General features: G+C 42.7%; 1 pseudogene; it reads left to right on the forward strand.

The window, feature by feature from the left end:
• Positions 1–265: 265 nt before the first annotated feature.
• LOC141249748 (uncharacterized) lies at positions 266–12,391 on the forward strand (annotated as a pseudogene).
• Positions 12,392–15,371: the final 2,980 nt, after the last annotated feature.

A 15,371-nucleotide genomic window follows, 5' to 3' on the forward strand; every position in this document is an offset into this window, starting at 1 on the left:
TACCTGTTGATGTGCATGAGGTTCTAGCTGAGTTTGATGCTCCAGGTACCCTTTTGGCCTGTGGGCCCGCGTTACTAACATTTTCGAGCAAGAAACCGCTCCCTTCTATTGTGCATTTCTCGGCCAAGGAGATACGTTGCCGGTCATCATCTCGAGTGCTCTCGGAAAGGAACGGGAAGAGAAGCTGGTGGAGGTCTTGAAAAGCAACATCACAACGTTAGGATGGTCCATTGCCGACATCAAGGGAATAAGCCCATCCACATGCATGCACAGGATCTTACTGGACGAAGGAGCTAAGCCAAGCCGACAACCTCAGTGGCGATTAAATCCTCCCATGATGGAGGTGGTAAAAAAAGAGGTGCTGAAATTGTTATCGACCAACATGATCTACCCAATTTCAGACAGCCGGTGGGTCAGCCCAACGCAGGTCGTTAAAAAGAAAGGAGGGATCATGGTAGTGGAGAACGAGGATGGTGAGAAGGTTCCACAAAGAACGCAGAATGGATGGCGTGTTTGCATCGACTACCGCAAGCTGAACGCGGTAACCCGTAAGGACCACTTCCCTCTCCCTTTCATTGATCAAATGCTAGAACGTCTTGCAGGTCGCGCTTACTATTGTTTTTTAGATGGATACTCGGGCTACTTCCAGGTGGCAATAGCGCTAGAAGACCAAGAGAAGACTACTTTCACATGTCCTTTCGACACGTTTGCATACCGTAAAATGCCGTTCGGACTTTGTAAAGCACCAGGTACTTTCCAAAGATGTATGGTAATCATTTTCTCCGAGTATATTGAGAACTTCATTGAGGTATTTATGGATGACTTTACGGTCCATGGTGATTCGTTTGAGGCATGTTTGAATAACTTGACACTTGTGCTACAAAGATGTGTAGAAACTAATTTGGTGTTAAATTCTGAAAAGTGCCATTTTATGGTTAATCACGGGATTGTGTTGGGTCATATTGTATCTGCTAAAGTAATTGAGGTCGATAAGGCAAATATTGACGTGCGCAAAGTTCGTTCTTTTCTTATACATGCAGGCTTTTATCGCAGGTTTATAAAAGACTTCTCCAAGATCTCGACACCATTATGTGAGCTGCTAAAGAAGGAGGTGGATTTTGTCTTCACCGACGAATATAAGCTTGCGTTCAACACCTTAAAGTCGCACCTCATTGTTGCGCCTATCATCAAAGCGCCCGATTGGTCCCTACCATTTGAAATTATGTACGATGCTAGTGATTATGCTGTAGGAGCTGTTTTGGGCCAGAAAGTGGGGCGAGCAATGCACGTTATTTACTACGCGTCAATGATGCTCAACGGTGCCCAAAAGAACTACTCCACCACTAAAAATGAGTTGCTAGCCGTAGTCTACGCCCTAGACAAATTCAGACGATATTTACTAGGCGTCAAAGTAATTTTCCATACCGATCACGCAGCTATCCGTTACCTCATGAATAAGAAGGAATCGAAACCTAGACTCATCCGGTGGGTTTTATTGTTAAGCAAATTCGATGTGGAGATACGGGATAAGAAGGGTTATGAGAACTCCGTGGCGGACCATCTTAGCCGGATAGTTTATGATGGTGATGAAGCGGCAAGACTGCGGCTGGGCGAATTTCCGGACGAGTCCCTGTGCCGAATTGATATCCTTTACACATAGGAATTGCACGTGTCTCGACCGCGACTAGATCTTTCGACCGAGATGACGGCCCTTCATACAAAATCGGAAATTAGTGGAACGAAATCTTGACCGCGACCTGAGAATCTCGACCACGATTTAGGCTCAGTTGACGAGTCTCGATCGCGACCCGACGTTCACGACCGCGAGTTAGTCCCAGTTGATAAACCGCGACCGCGACATTTAGCTCTCGACCGCGATTTGCCCTCAGAATCGTTTAGGTCCGCCTCCGAATCTCAGTTGCTTACTCTTTGCTCCCTCAAGACGTGGTACGCACACATACTGAACTACCTAGTTCGAGAAGAATTTCCTCCAACCTGCACCAAAGCTCAACGTGACAAATAAAAAGCGCGGCCAAATACTATGTGTGGGATGATCCTTACTTATGGAAGCATTGCGTGGATAAGGTAATCCGACGGTGTCTCCCGGATAACGGGGTACAATCTGTCCTCTCTTTTTGTCATTCTTACGCATGTGGGGGGGCATTTCGGACCCAATAAGACTTCTATGAAGGTGCTTGACACAGGTTTCTTTTGGCCACACATCTTCCGAGATGCTTATGCTTTTTGTCAATCTTGTGATAGGTGCCAGAGGGTTGGGAAAATATCCTGAAGGAATGAAATGCCGCAAACACCGTTGGTTTTTGTGAGATCTTCGATGTTTGGGGGATAGACTTTATGGGACCGTTTCCTATCTCTTTTGGGAATCTATATATATTATTAGTGGTGGACTATGTCTCCAAATGGGTGGAGGCAAACGCCACCAAGATTGATGATTCTAAAGTAGTTGCAAGTTTTCTTAAAGAGAACATTTTTGCTAGATTCGGAATTCCAAAGGCCCTTATCAGCGATCAGGGCACTCACTTCAAGAATAAGACGGTCAACGCCCTACTCAAGAAATATGGAGTAACGCAGCGAATCTCTATAACATACCACCCACAGAGCAATGGACAAGCCGAGGTCTCAGATCGTCAAATCAAGGGGGTACTGAAAAGACAATTGCTCCAAATAGGAAGGATTGGAGCCTCCGCCTCGATGACGCACTATGGGCCTATCATACCGCATACAAAACGCCCATTGGGATGTCCCCATACCGCCTTGTGTTCGGAAAGGGATGTCATCTGCCAGTGGAGCTCGAGCATAAAGCATGGTGGGTGGTCCAGAAATGTAATATGGAGATAAACGAGGCTGGCGAGCAGCGGAAGCTACAACTGCATGAGTTAGAGGAGATACGCCGAGAAGCATACGAAAACACGATGATATATAAGGATAAAACTAAGGCGTGGCATGACAAGCACATACTGCGCAAGACCTTCAATGTGGGAGATAAGGTACTACTCTACAACTCGCGTCTTCAACTCTTCCCAAGTAAGCTGCGGTCTAGATGGAGCGGGCCCTTTGTGATAGCCCGTGTCTTTCCCCACGGGGCGGTGGAGCTTTTCGACAAGGACAACCATAACACTTTCAAAGTGAACGGTCAACGGCTATAACCTTATCATGCAAGTTTCTCCAATGAGGTAATTGAAGAGGTGGCTCTGGAGGAGCCGGGTACGGACAATTGAGTTGCTAGATTACGTTGTGCCGCGACGTTAACTAAGGCGCTGATCGGGAGGCAACCTGAGGGATTTTTACTAACGTTAATCCCATTAGTTTGTTTTGTTTTTAGGAATACCCGCGGAGCCAGCAGGTAGGAAGCCATTGGAGGAGTAAAACCAACATAACCACCCGAAACTGCCCATGTCGCGATAGAGACCAATGCATCACGATCAATATATTGCCTCAGTAGAGATTTCGCGATCGAGGCCCCTGCATCTCGACCGCGACACGACATCTACCTTCGCTCAAATCGGACGACGATAGAAAATCGGGGGTACACTCTCCTTCTTCCCTTTTTATGATGTCCTCTTTTGCTGCATTGAGGACAATGCGCTGTTCAAGTGTGGGGAGAGGAGTTGACGTACCGAGGAGGTTTATGTTGCTGTTTTTGGTTTTCTCTTGCTATTCCGCTGACTTTCTTATGTTTTTAGAGTCTCTGCTGAACTGTTTTAGTTGTTTTTCGATCGAGTTTATACCGGATTTATATTGCTTGAACTTTTGCATCGTTTTATTTTAAAGGGAAAAAAAAATCAGAAAAATCCATGGAGAGTAAAAAAGGAATGGATCGAAAAAAGGGGCTCCAACAAAAAAATCAGAAAAATTAAAAAAATAAAAAGAATAATAACCAGGCAAGTAAGAATTGAATAAAAAGGAAAAGGTTGGTGCCTGAAAAATAAAAAGAAAAGAAAAGAAAAAGTTCTACCACTTAGAATTTTGGTGAAAACCCGAAAGGGCGCCAGATTTACTTTATTTTGTGATTGATTTTATTGATTGCATATCTATTGGCGTCAGAGACATAAGAAGGGTTTTGAAGGATGTCTCGGGTTCTAGGATCCACCAAGGAGGGATAAGAAGTTAGTTTTAGCCTTTTATCTCTTTGTTTATGAGCTTATTGTTAGCCACACCTTGCATGCTTACCACTTTACGCGGTTGTGTTAGATTCTAGGATTAGATTTCTACTTCTTGGAGTTTGATGCATATTGTTGTGGCTGTACTATGCAAATTTTTGAATTAGGATTGGTGGTTGTGATTTGTGGATTTATTATATTATCTAGTGGTTTAGGACAGTACTCGAAGAGGAGGAATAAGAAGTGTCTATAAGCGAGTGCGAGCCTCGATTCTATCTTTATTATGTTATATTTATGTACCCTTACCCTTAGAGGAGATTAGGAATTCCACATGTGCCTAAACGCACACCACTTGGTTCAATTTTATTATTGTTATGGAGTGGTGACATATGAAATGGAGAAATAAGGAGGGTTTTGGGTAGGACATCTCGGAGACATAAGGAGATAGATCGGAGTTTTGATAGAGCTCGATACACTTGGAGTTTGAAGTATAGTCGCTAGCAAGCTTTCTCTACACTTACTATAGACCTTTGTGCTTTTTAGGAGGAGTGAGTTTTATTTTGCTTACTTGAGGACGAGCAAGGTTTAAGTGTGGGGAGGTTTGATAGGAGCTTATTATATGGTGTTAACTAGCGACTATTAGCTTAGGATTAGTGGTGTTTAGGTGCTTATTGAGTGGTATTCCCGGAATCCGGTATGGTGTTCATTTATGGATTTGTGGGATGCTCATAAGCGGTATTTTGTGGTCTTATTATGGAGATCCCATTTGTACTCACTTTTAGTGCATTTGGGACAGAGCTAGAGAGAAGGATACCAAACCTACACCCATTGAGAAGCCTAGAGGCAAAGCCGAGCTGCCTCGAAGCTTGCAGAAGACTGAAGAGCAGTTCGAGAGAAGGCCTCATGACCGAGAGGAGGTGTCACGACCGAGATCCAGCCGCAGAGAAGATGTCTCGACCGAGACCCTGAAGTCGCGATCAAGACTTAGCCTCAGTATACATGTCTCGACTGAGACCATCCTGTCGCGATCGAGACTCACGCCAAACCTGAGAGCTGGAGCCAGATCGCGATCGCGACCCTAATGTATTGATCGCGACCACGTACACGGATCGGCCCAATTGAAGATTTAAGTCCGAGATTTGATCTATTTTCCCTATTTATTATTTCTTTTTAGTTATTTTATTTTCCTTTCACTAGATACTATATAAACCCTTAGATATTAGGTTAGATTAGACTTTTGTTCAATTTCACAACTCATCCTTAGAAATTCAACAGCCAAGAAGAAAGCTTCCACCTTTGTGCCATTTTCACTTTCACCCCTAGTTAGTTTCATCCATAATTATGTATTGTTTTCAATTGGCTATGTCTGGCTAAGATCCTACTAGTTTACTCTTAGGTTGAAGCCATTATTCTAGGAATGATTGTGAGAATTCTTATGTTATTATTCTAAGTTTAATTCAGGATTGTTTTATGATCTCTTGTGCTTTATTGACTATTGATTGATCTTGATTTATCTAGGTTAAAAACTAGATTGATTAATTATTCATTCATATTTCTAGGCTTGATAATTCGATTTGAAAAGTCTTGTCTTTTAGATAGCAATCAGAATTTGCATAGACTATTTGCGAGTGCTTATTTTGTAGAGATTATAAACCTATGTCGTGTATCGGTGATTTGCCAATGGTATTGCATAAGCCTACTTATCTTTGATCTTTATGCTGTTGCGCTTTTGAACCTTAGGATTTCTTCGGTTATTGCTTACAACAAGGGTTTCTAGGACTATTTGGACTAGTTGCTATTTACGAACAAAGAGTAGGACAACCGGATTAGATAATTAAGAATATAGGATTAACAAAATTCAATGATCAATTTTTCATAAGAATAATGCGCTGATACTAAGGGAGTGAGCTTTCCATCATAATTGTTTACAAATCCAACATTTACCGTTTTATTATTGCTAGTTAGACTACAACATTCAAAACCCCCCTAATTACTACTAGGTAACACGAAAAAAATAGACTATCATTGTGGCTCTCTTGGGATTCGACTCCAAATTACCACTTTACTAGTGGATTGTTTAGTTGGATTATCTTTGATAGGAACATCGACCGTTTTACTCCTGTCACCATTACTGCTTCTGTAGTAAATCTTGTTAGTTTTAGGGTTGTATTTAAGTAAGGGATATTAGGACTAGTTGGACTTTTAGCTATTTAAGAAAAGGGATTAGGATAACTAGACGATAAAAACATTAGGATGAACCCGAATATAATTAATAAGTCAACGATCAATCAACGATTATGTTAGGTGGATACTTGTTGAGCAAGGTGTTTTTCCATAATTTTTTTCAATCAATCATTAGTTTAGTTCAATTCATTCCCCCATTTGGTTACTTTTACAGTTGATTAATTAATTGCACAAGTTGTGAACACTTGATTCCCTGTGAGATTGACCCTTGCTTGCCATTCTACTTGTAGAGGAGATAGTTAGGTAATTATTATTTTGACGCAGCTAAGCGACGCTCGTCATATGGTCAAGAGGTGATGGAAATAGGGCCACAAATTTGTATTTATCGAGCACATTCTCTTCATTCTTGTCTTTATTTTCATCTTGGCTTGATTATGGATTTTGGAGGGCACCGGTGTTGTTTAGACGGTTGCTGCTGATATCTCTATTGCTTAGCGTTTCAGGCTCTTCATTTCAACGGGCACAAATAGATGGTTGGCGGGCGCTGATAGACGTTTTGTCATTTTCTTCCATTTTTCACACAATCTCCTTTAGGATTTTCGCAATCGCATGGTGATACTTATTTTTCTAGAGAACTTTGGCGGGTGCTGCTTGAATGCCGGCGGTCGCCGATATTACGTAGGCGGGCGCTGATCACTCTCCTTTTATTTTCTTCCTCTTCTTCTTCATCTAGCTTTATTTCCGCCTTGCTTAATAGATTTCTCCCGCTTTGAAGAGTGATAATCTTAACTCCAAGATTCACTTCATTAGTTGGGCTTTCAAATAATGCTCCTACATTTCCCAACTTGTTATTAATCATTACAACGCTCTTTTTGAGATTTCCTATTCGCGCATGGAATTCTGCTATTTTGATAAGGAAATCTCACATCTCTCCCAAGAAAAATATTTCCTGTTGATGAGCTTGCAGAATACCATTCAATTGATTATCAAGTTGAGGAGATTTAGGAGGGTTGATACCAAACATAGGCGGATTTCCAATTGAACTCACATTGTAGCTCTCACGCCCCATGATTGGTTGTGATGTCTCGCGCTCCATATTAAGACGAAAAACTTCCTCATGAAAGATCTCTACTTGATATTGTTTAACTTCAATGACTTGATTCACATCTTTCGACTCTTCCAGAATGAATTGCCTAGAATCCTCCGACAAATGTGTAATGATTTTCATAGCTTCCCCATGAGTCTTCATCAAGATGTTTCCTCCACAAGCAACATTTATTAATCGTCGATCCTCTTCTCAAAGTCCATTTTGAAGGTAGAGAATCAAATCATATCCCGCATAGCCATGGAATGGAAATCAAGGAAGAGCTTCTTCATTGTTGTAGGACCAATTGGTCTTTTATGTTAAGAAAACTTGTAACTTGTATAATTTTAAATAAACTCAAGTAGCTATAGACGCTAGAAAGTTAGATTGCGGAATAGAGATTAACTATAATTATGCATTATTAAAACAATTTAAAATGCTTAGCTTGTGCAAAGATTTACCAAGGTGAGAACCCTAATCTTCTAATAAGCTCGGGATAAAATCACCACTAACTTGTATTAATTGGAATGAAATTACACACTCAAGCTACTCCTAGCTTCATACAACTCTCTCTCACAATACAAGTTTTGTTTAGCTCATACAAATAATCTCTCTCTATCAAGCTCCTAAGTGTTTTAGGCTATATCTTAGCACACAACGACTTAAGCTCTATCAATCTTTCCTCTATACTTCTCTCTTAGCTTAATCGCTTTGCTCTCTTCAGCTCGTGATGCTCAAAACTTGTGCCTAAGAACACTCATATGCATTCCTTACATAGTAATTCTAACATACAATTGTTAAGCTAGAAATCCTATATCTTGTTGCATAAAAAGAAGTCCACCTCAGTGATCCGCGTGATCATCTTCGCTCCGGAAATGCATCTATGCTCCAAATCTTTTTGTGCTTCTTCAACTTGATCTTGTAGCTTCCACATTGGCAATCCGCGTCCCTCAGTGCTTCTCTTGATTTTCCATCTTGGCGATCCCTAAACATCCGCTATCAAAAAGTAGAAATCCTAACAAACTCCCTGTTGTTTCCATTTCCATTAAGCTGTAGCTTTAACGGCCTTCCCTTCCTTGAGAAAAATACTCTAAGCGCACGCCTATGATTCCAACCGTCGACTTGCTTTAGCACGATTACTTGTATCTTGTCTCTTTTCTTCAGAAGCACGATCCTCTAGCTTTGCAACTACTCTCACTAGCTCAAAGCTAGACCTTCCGTCTTCGTATTTCTTCACTACAACCTTTATTATGTCTCGGAAAGTTTCATCTTTCCCCGCTAGACCTTAAGCTTGACCCTCAATGGTCACAGCTAGTCCGCTTGTTCTTAATCTACTCTCAGAACTCCTTGAGCTATATTGGTTAGCTTAAAACACAAAAAGGACATCAAATACTTGAGTTTGTTATCATCAAAACGAGCGGAACGGTTTAGCTAGCTCATTCCATCCCTAGCTCAAACCAATAATTTCCCTCTTTTCGATGATGATAAACCCATAAACAAATAAGCAATGAGAAGCTTTGGGAGAACATATGTAAGGAGAGGAGCTAATGCTGTGAGCTCCGGAGAGCCTGGGTGGAAAGATGAGATCAATGAATTGAAAAGCATGGTACAAAGTATTGCCGGTGGAAGTCAACAACCAGCGAGGGTATGTGGTATCTGTGAGAATGAGAGTCATTATACTGATGAATGTCCGCAACTACAAGACCCAACCATCGCTGAGGTGCATGCTATGGGAGGATTTGGGCCTTCCAGACCTCGATATGAGAACAACTACAAACAGAGGAGCAACTACACCCAATACCGCACACCATATCAACAAATACCGCAGGACCATCTATGGAGGAAATGTTAAAGTCCCTGTCTAAACAATTCGCAGCTCATGCCCAAGCAACCGAGTCAAGCATCAGAAATCTCGAGAGGTAATTTGGGCAATTACTCGATGTTTCCAACCTCACGAAAGCCAAAGGCGAGAGAAACCCGAGAGAAAATATCAGCGCCGTAGAATTAAAAGCTGGCGGAAACTCGAGGAGAAAGGAGGGGAAAAGCTGCTGCAAAAAGAGGCCGAGGAAAAGTCGCGACCGAGACAAGAAAGTCTCGACCGAGACTTTGACCCCGTGGAGAAGTCGCGATCGCGACCCGATTGTCTCGACCGAGGTGACATGATTTGGGTTCCGAAATTTTCTCCGAAAAATGTCTCGACCGCGATAATTTGTCTCGACCGCGACTCTGTCTCAGTTCGTTAGAAGCTTCAACATCTCGACCGCGACCCTGTGATCTTGACCGCGACTCGCCTGCAGTACACGTTGAGGATGACTATGAGGACCGAGGTGATTTCAAGCTACGACAAGAGAACTATGTGAGACCTAACTTCCCTTCATTGTACGCCGAAAAACCACCTGCACCCTTCCCCGAAGCCTTGAGGGATACACGCAGACCTGCAAACGACAAAGAACTTTTCGAAACATTCAGTAAGTGTGAGGTAAACATCCCTTTGCTAAACCTCGTTAAAAGTATTCCTCGTTATGCTATATTCTTGAAGGAGCTCTGCACCATGAAGAGGAACTAGAAGTTGAAAGGTAAGCAAAAGGTACAGGTGAGCGTAAGAGTGTCCGCAGCCATTATGCAAAAGATAGCAATGAAGTCCTCAGACCCAGGGATGGTTAGTATCCCTTGCATTATCGGTGAGAAGAAGATTAGTAAGGCCATGCTAGACCTGGGAGCTTCTATTAACGTTATGCCATTCACTTTATATGAATTACTAGGATTAGGATCTTTATTCTGATACAGGGATTGTGATCTAGCTAGCCGACCGGTCAACGGTTCACCCGAAAGGGATAATCGAGGACGTCTTGGTGATGGTTGATAATTTAATATTTTCTGCTGATTTTTATGTACTAGATATGGGGCATGATAACCAAGCTGCGACTATCCTCCTGGGTAGACCATTCATGAGAACGGCCAATACTAAGTTAGATTATGCAAGTGGGGTGCTTACACTTGAGTTCGATGGAGATGTAGTTAGCTTTAACATATTTGAGGCTATGAAATACCCTACGAATGATGATTCTGCTTTATCTACAGATTCAGTTGACCCTATTGTGCAGGAAGTTTTTGATGTGTGTGGGATTGAATCACTTCAATCTGTTGTAGAAAATAGCATTGTAAGCTCTAAGGAGCATGACATTATATTATCTGCTGATGTGAATGAGGTCCTAGTTGAGTTTGATACCGCAGGTACTCTTTTGGCCGGTGGCCCCACGATACTTACATTGCCGAGCGAGAAACCGCTCCCTTCTATTGTGCAGGCACCCACCATTGAGATACAAGAGCTACATCCGCACCTTAAGTACGCCTTTCTCGGCGAAGGAAGCACGTTGCCGGTCATCATCTCGAGTGCTCTCGGCAAGGAGCGGGAAGAAAGATTGGTGGAGGTCCTAAAGAGCAACATCACAGCGCTAGGTTGGTCCATCGCTGATATCAAAGGAATAAGCCCTTCTACATGCATGCACATGATCTTACTAGAGGAAGGATCTAAGCCAAGCCGACAACCCCAGCGGCGATTAAACCCTCCCATGATGGAAGTAGTAAAGAAAGAGGTGCTGAAATTGTTATCGGCCGATATGATCTATCCAATCTTGGATAGCCGGTGGGTCAGCCCGACTCAGGTGGTTAAGAACAAAGGAGGGATCACCGTAGTGGAGGACGAGGCTGGTGAATGGTGCCTCAAAGAACGCAGAATGGATGGCGTGTTTGCATCAACTACCGCAAGCTGAACGCGGTAACTCGTAAGGATCACATTCCTCTCCCCTTTATCGATCAAATGCTAGAACGCCTTGAAGGTCGGGCATATTATTGTTTCCTAGACGGATACTCGGGGTATTTCCAAGTGGCCATAGCACCGGAAGACCAGGAGAAGATCACTTTCACATGTCCTTTTGGCACCTTCGCATACCGCAGAATTCCATTCGGACTTTGTAATGCACCAGGTACATTTCAGCAATGTATGGTAAGTATCTTCTCTGAGTATATTGAGAACTTTATTGAGGTGTTTATGGATGACTTTACAGTCCATGGTGATTCATTTGATGCTTGTTTGAATAATTTGAAACTTGTGCTACAAAGATGCGTAGAAACCAATTTAGTGTTAAATTCTGAAAAGTGTCATTTTATGGTGAATCATGGTATTGTTTTGGGTCACACTGTATCCTCTAAAGGGATCGAGGTTGATAAGACGAAGATTGACGTAATTCAGTCTTTGCCTTATCCTACTAATGTGCGCGAAGTTCACTCCTTTCTTGGCCATGCAGGGTTTTATTGCAGGTTTATAAAAGATTTTTCCAAGATCTCGACACCACTTTGTGAGCTGTTGAAGAAGGAGGTGGAGTTTGTCTTCAACGACGATTGTAAGCTTGCGTTTAATACCTTGAAATCGCACCTCACTGCTGCGCCAATCATCAAGGCGCCGGATTGGTCTCTCCCATTCGAGATCATGTGTGATGCTAGCGATTATGCTATGGGAGCTGTTTTAGGCCAGAAAGTGAGGAGAGCAATGCACGTTATCTACTACGCATCAATGACTCTAAGTGGTGCCCAAAATAACTACTCCACCACCGAGAAAGAGTTGCTAGCTGTGGTGTACGCCCTCGACAAGTTCAGAAAATATCTAATCGGGGTAAAGGTAATCATTCACACCGATCATGCAACCATCCGCTATCTCATGACGAAGAAGGAATCAAAAACTAGACTCATCCGATGGGTCTTATTATTAAGTGAGTTCGACATAGAGATCCGGGATAAAAAGGGGTCCGAGAATTCCGTGGCTGACCATCTTAGTCGCCTGGTTCATGATGGTGGTGATGAGACGAGACCGAGGCTGGGCGAATTTCCGGATGAATCCTTATGCCGAATCGACTTTCTTTCAGCCGAGACGATACAGATGTCTCTATCGCGACTTCAGTGTCTCGACCGCGAATTGTCCATGGCTGAGATGTCTCAACCGTGACTTTAGTGTCTCGACCGCGAATTGTCCACGGCTGGAATGTCTCGATCGTGACCCATTTCTCTCGATCGCGGTTTGGTCACGGGGGTAAAGTCTCGATCGCGACCCTCCATTCTCGATCGCGACCCTTCCGCGGAAACAACCAGGTACGCCCTCAAAACTGAATTGCTCACCCTCCACTCCTTCACGCCATGGTATGCACACATAGTGAACTACCTAGTTCGAGGGGAATTCCCTCCTGCCTGCACCAAAGCTCAGCGCGACAAAATCAAGAGTGAGGCAAAAATACTATGTGTGGGATGACCCCTACTTATGGAAACACTGCGTGAACAAGGTAATTCGACGATGCCTCCCGGATAATGAGGTACAATCTGTCCTTTCTTTTTGTCATTCTTATGCATGTGGGTGGCATTTCGGGCCCGATAAGACTGTTAGGAAGGTACTTGACACATGTTTTTTTTGGCCACACATCTTTCGGGATGCTTATGCTTTTTGTCAAACTTGTGATAGGTGCAAAAGGGTTGGGAAAATACCCCGAAGGAATGAAATGCCACAAACACCATTAGTCTTTTGTGAGATTTTTGATGTTTGGGGGATAGACTTTATGGGACCTTTTCCTAAATCTAATGGGAATCTATATATATTACTTACGGTGGACTATGTTTCTAAATGGGTGGAAGCAAAAGCCACCAAGACTGATATTTCAAAAGTAGTTGTAGGGTTCCTTAAAGAGAATATATTTGCTAGATTCAGAATCCTGAAAGCCCTTATCAACGATCAGGGGACTCATTTCAAGAATAAGACGATCAACGCTCTACTCAAGAAATACGGAGTAACCCAACGAATCTCCACAGCGTATCACCCACAAAGTAATGGACAAGCCGAGGTCTCTAATCGGCAAATTAAGGGGGAGCTAGAAAAGACAGTTGCTCCAAACAGGAAAGACTGGAGTTTCTGCCTCGACGATGCACTATGGGCCTACCGCACCGCATATAAAACACCCACTGGGATTTCCCCATACCGCTTGGTGTTCGGAAAGGCATGTCACTTACTAGTGGAGCTAGAGCATAGAGCATGATGGGCAGTCCAGAAATGCAATATGGAGATAGATGAGGCTGGGGAGCATCGAAAATTGCAGCTGCATGAGTTGGAAGAAATACGCCGCAAAGCGTATGAGAACGCGACAATATACAAGGAGAAAACGAAAGCGTGGCATGACAAACACATACTACGCAGGACTTTCAATGTGGGCGACAAGGTATTACTCTATAACTCGCGCCTTCAACTCTTTCCAGGTAAACTGCGGTCTACATGGAGCGGGCCCTATGTCATAGCCCGAGTCTTCCCTCATGGGGGCAGTGGAGCTTTTTGATAAGACCAACAACAACACCTTCAAGGTAAACGGTCAGGGGATAAAACCGTATCATGAGAGTTTCTCCGACGAGGTAATAGAAGAGGTAGCTCTTGAGGAGCCTGGTGCAGACAATTAAGGAGCAAGGTTACGTCGAGCCAAAGACGTTAAACAAAGGCGCTGATCGGGAGGCAACCCGATGGGATTTTTAATAACTTTAATCCCATTTGTTTATTTTGTTTTTGGTTATTTTCATTAGAAAATCTAAAGAGTCAGCAGTAAGGAAGCCATTGGAGGAGTAAAACAGGCAAAATCTCCCGAAAATCACACAAGTCGTGATCGCGACTACGGGGTCTCGATCGAGAATTCACCCCCGAGCATAAGTCTCGACTGCGACTACAAATGTCTCGACCGAGACGACGGAACCTCAACATACGAAAAATTTCCGAAAAAGGTCTCGACCGCGACTTTATATCTCGACCGCGACCGGGGGGACGTCGACACTGAGGAGTGATTTCGGTATTTCCCCTCTTCCCTATTTTTATGAGGTCCTCTTTTGCTGCATTGAGGACAATGCGCTGTTCAAGTGTGGGGAGAGGATTTACCGTACCGAGGAGGAGTTTTATCTGTTTATGAGTCTTTCTTACTTATTTTCTGCTGAACTATTTATGTCGTATTTGGATCGAGTCTGTACGAACTTATGTTTGCGTCTTGAACATTTGCATCTGTTTGTTTAAAAAAAATCAAAAAAATACGAAAAAATAAAAGAATAAAAACCACGCAAGCAAAAAAGGATAAAAAGGAAAAGGTTGGTGCCCGAAAAATAAAAAGAATAGAATAGAAAAAGATCCTACCACTTAGAATTTGGTGAAAACCCGAAAGGGCGCCGGATTTACTTGTTTTATGACTATTTATTTGATTGCATATCTAATGGAGCAGGAGACATAAGAAGGGAGTAGAAGGATGTCACGGGTTCTAGGATTCACCAAGGAGGGATAAGGAGTTAGTTTTAGCCTTTTATCTCTCTACTTATGAGCTTATTGTTATCCACACTTTGCATGCTTACCATTCCATTAGTTTATTAGTTTTGCTACATATTATCGACGGTTGTGTTAGATCCTAGGATTAGATTTCTACTTCTTGGAGTTTGATGCATATTGTTGTGGTTGTACTATGCAGAATTTTTAAATTAGGATTAGTGGTTATGATTTGTGGATTGATCGTATTATCTAGTGGTTTAGGACATTACTCGAAGAGTAGGAATAAGAAGTGTATAAGCGAGTGGGAGACTCGATTTTATCTTTATTATGTCATATTTATGTACCCTTACCCTTAGAGGAGATTAGGATTCAATGCTTAAAAGCACACCACTTTGTTCGATTTTATTATTGTTATGGAGTGGTGACATATGAAGGTGGAGAAATAAGGAGGGTTTTGGGTAGGACATCTCGGAGACATAAGGAGATAGATCGGAGTAGGTTAGTGCTTATTTACACTTTGGAGTTTGTGGTATAGTCGCTAGCAGGCTTTCTCTACACTTACTGTAGACCTTTATGCTTTTACGAGGAGTGAGTTTTATTTTGCTTACTCGAGGACGAGCAAGGTTTAAGTGTGGGGAGGTTTGATTGGAGC

The sequence above is a fragment of the Phyllobates terribilis genome, unplaced genomic scaffold (assembly GCF_046119375.1).
Source record: "Phyllobates terribilis strain yellow unplaced genomic scaffold, ASM4611937v1 Scaffold_5090__1_contigs__length_54447, whole genome shotgun sequence".
NCBI lineage: Eukaryota > Metazoa > Chordata > Amphibia > Anura > Dendrobatidae > Phyllobates > Phyllobates terribilis.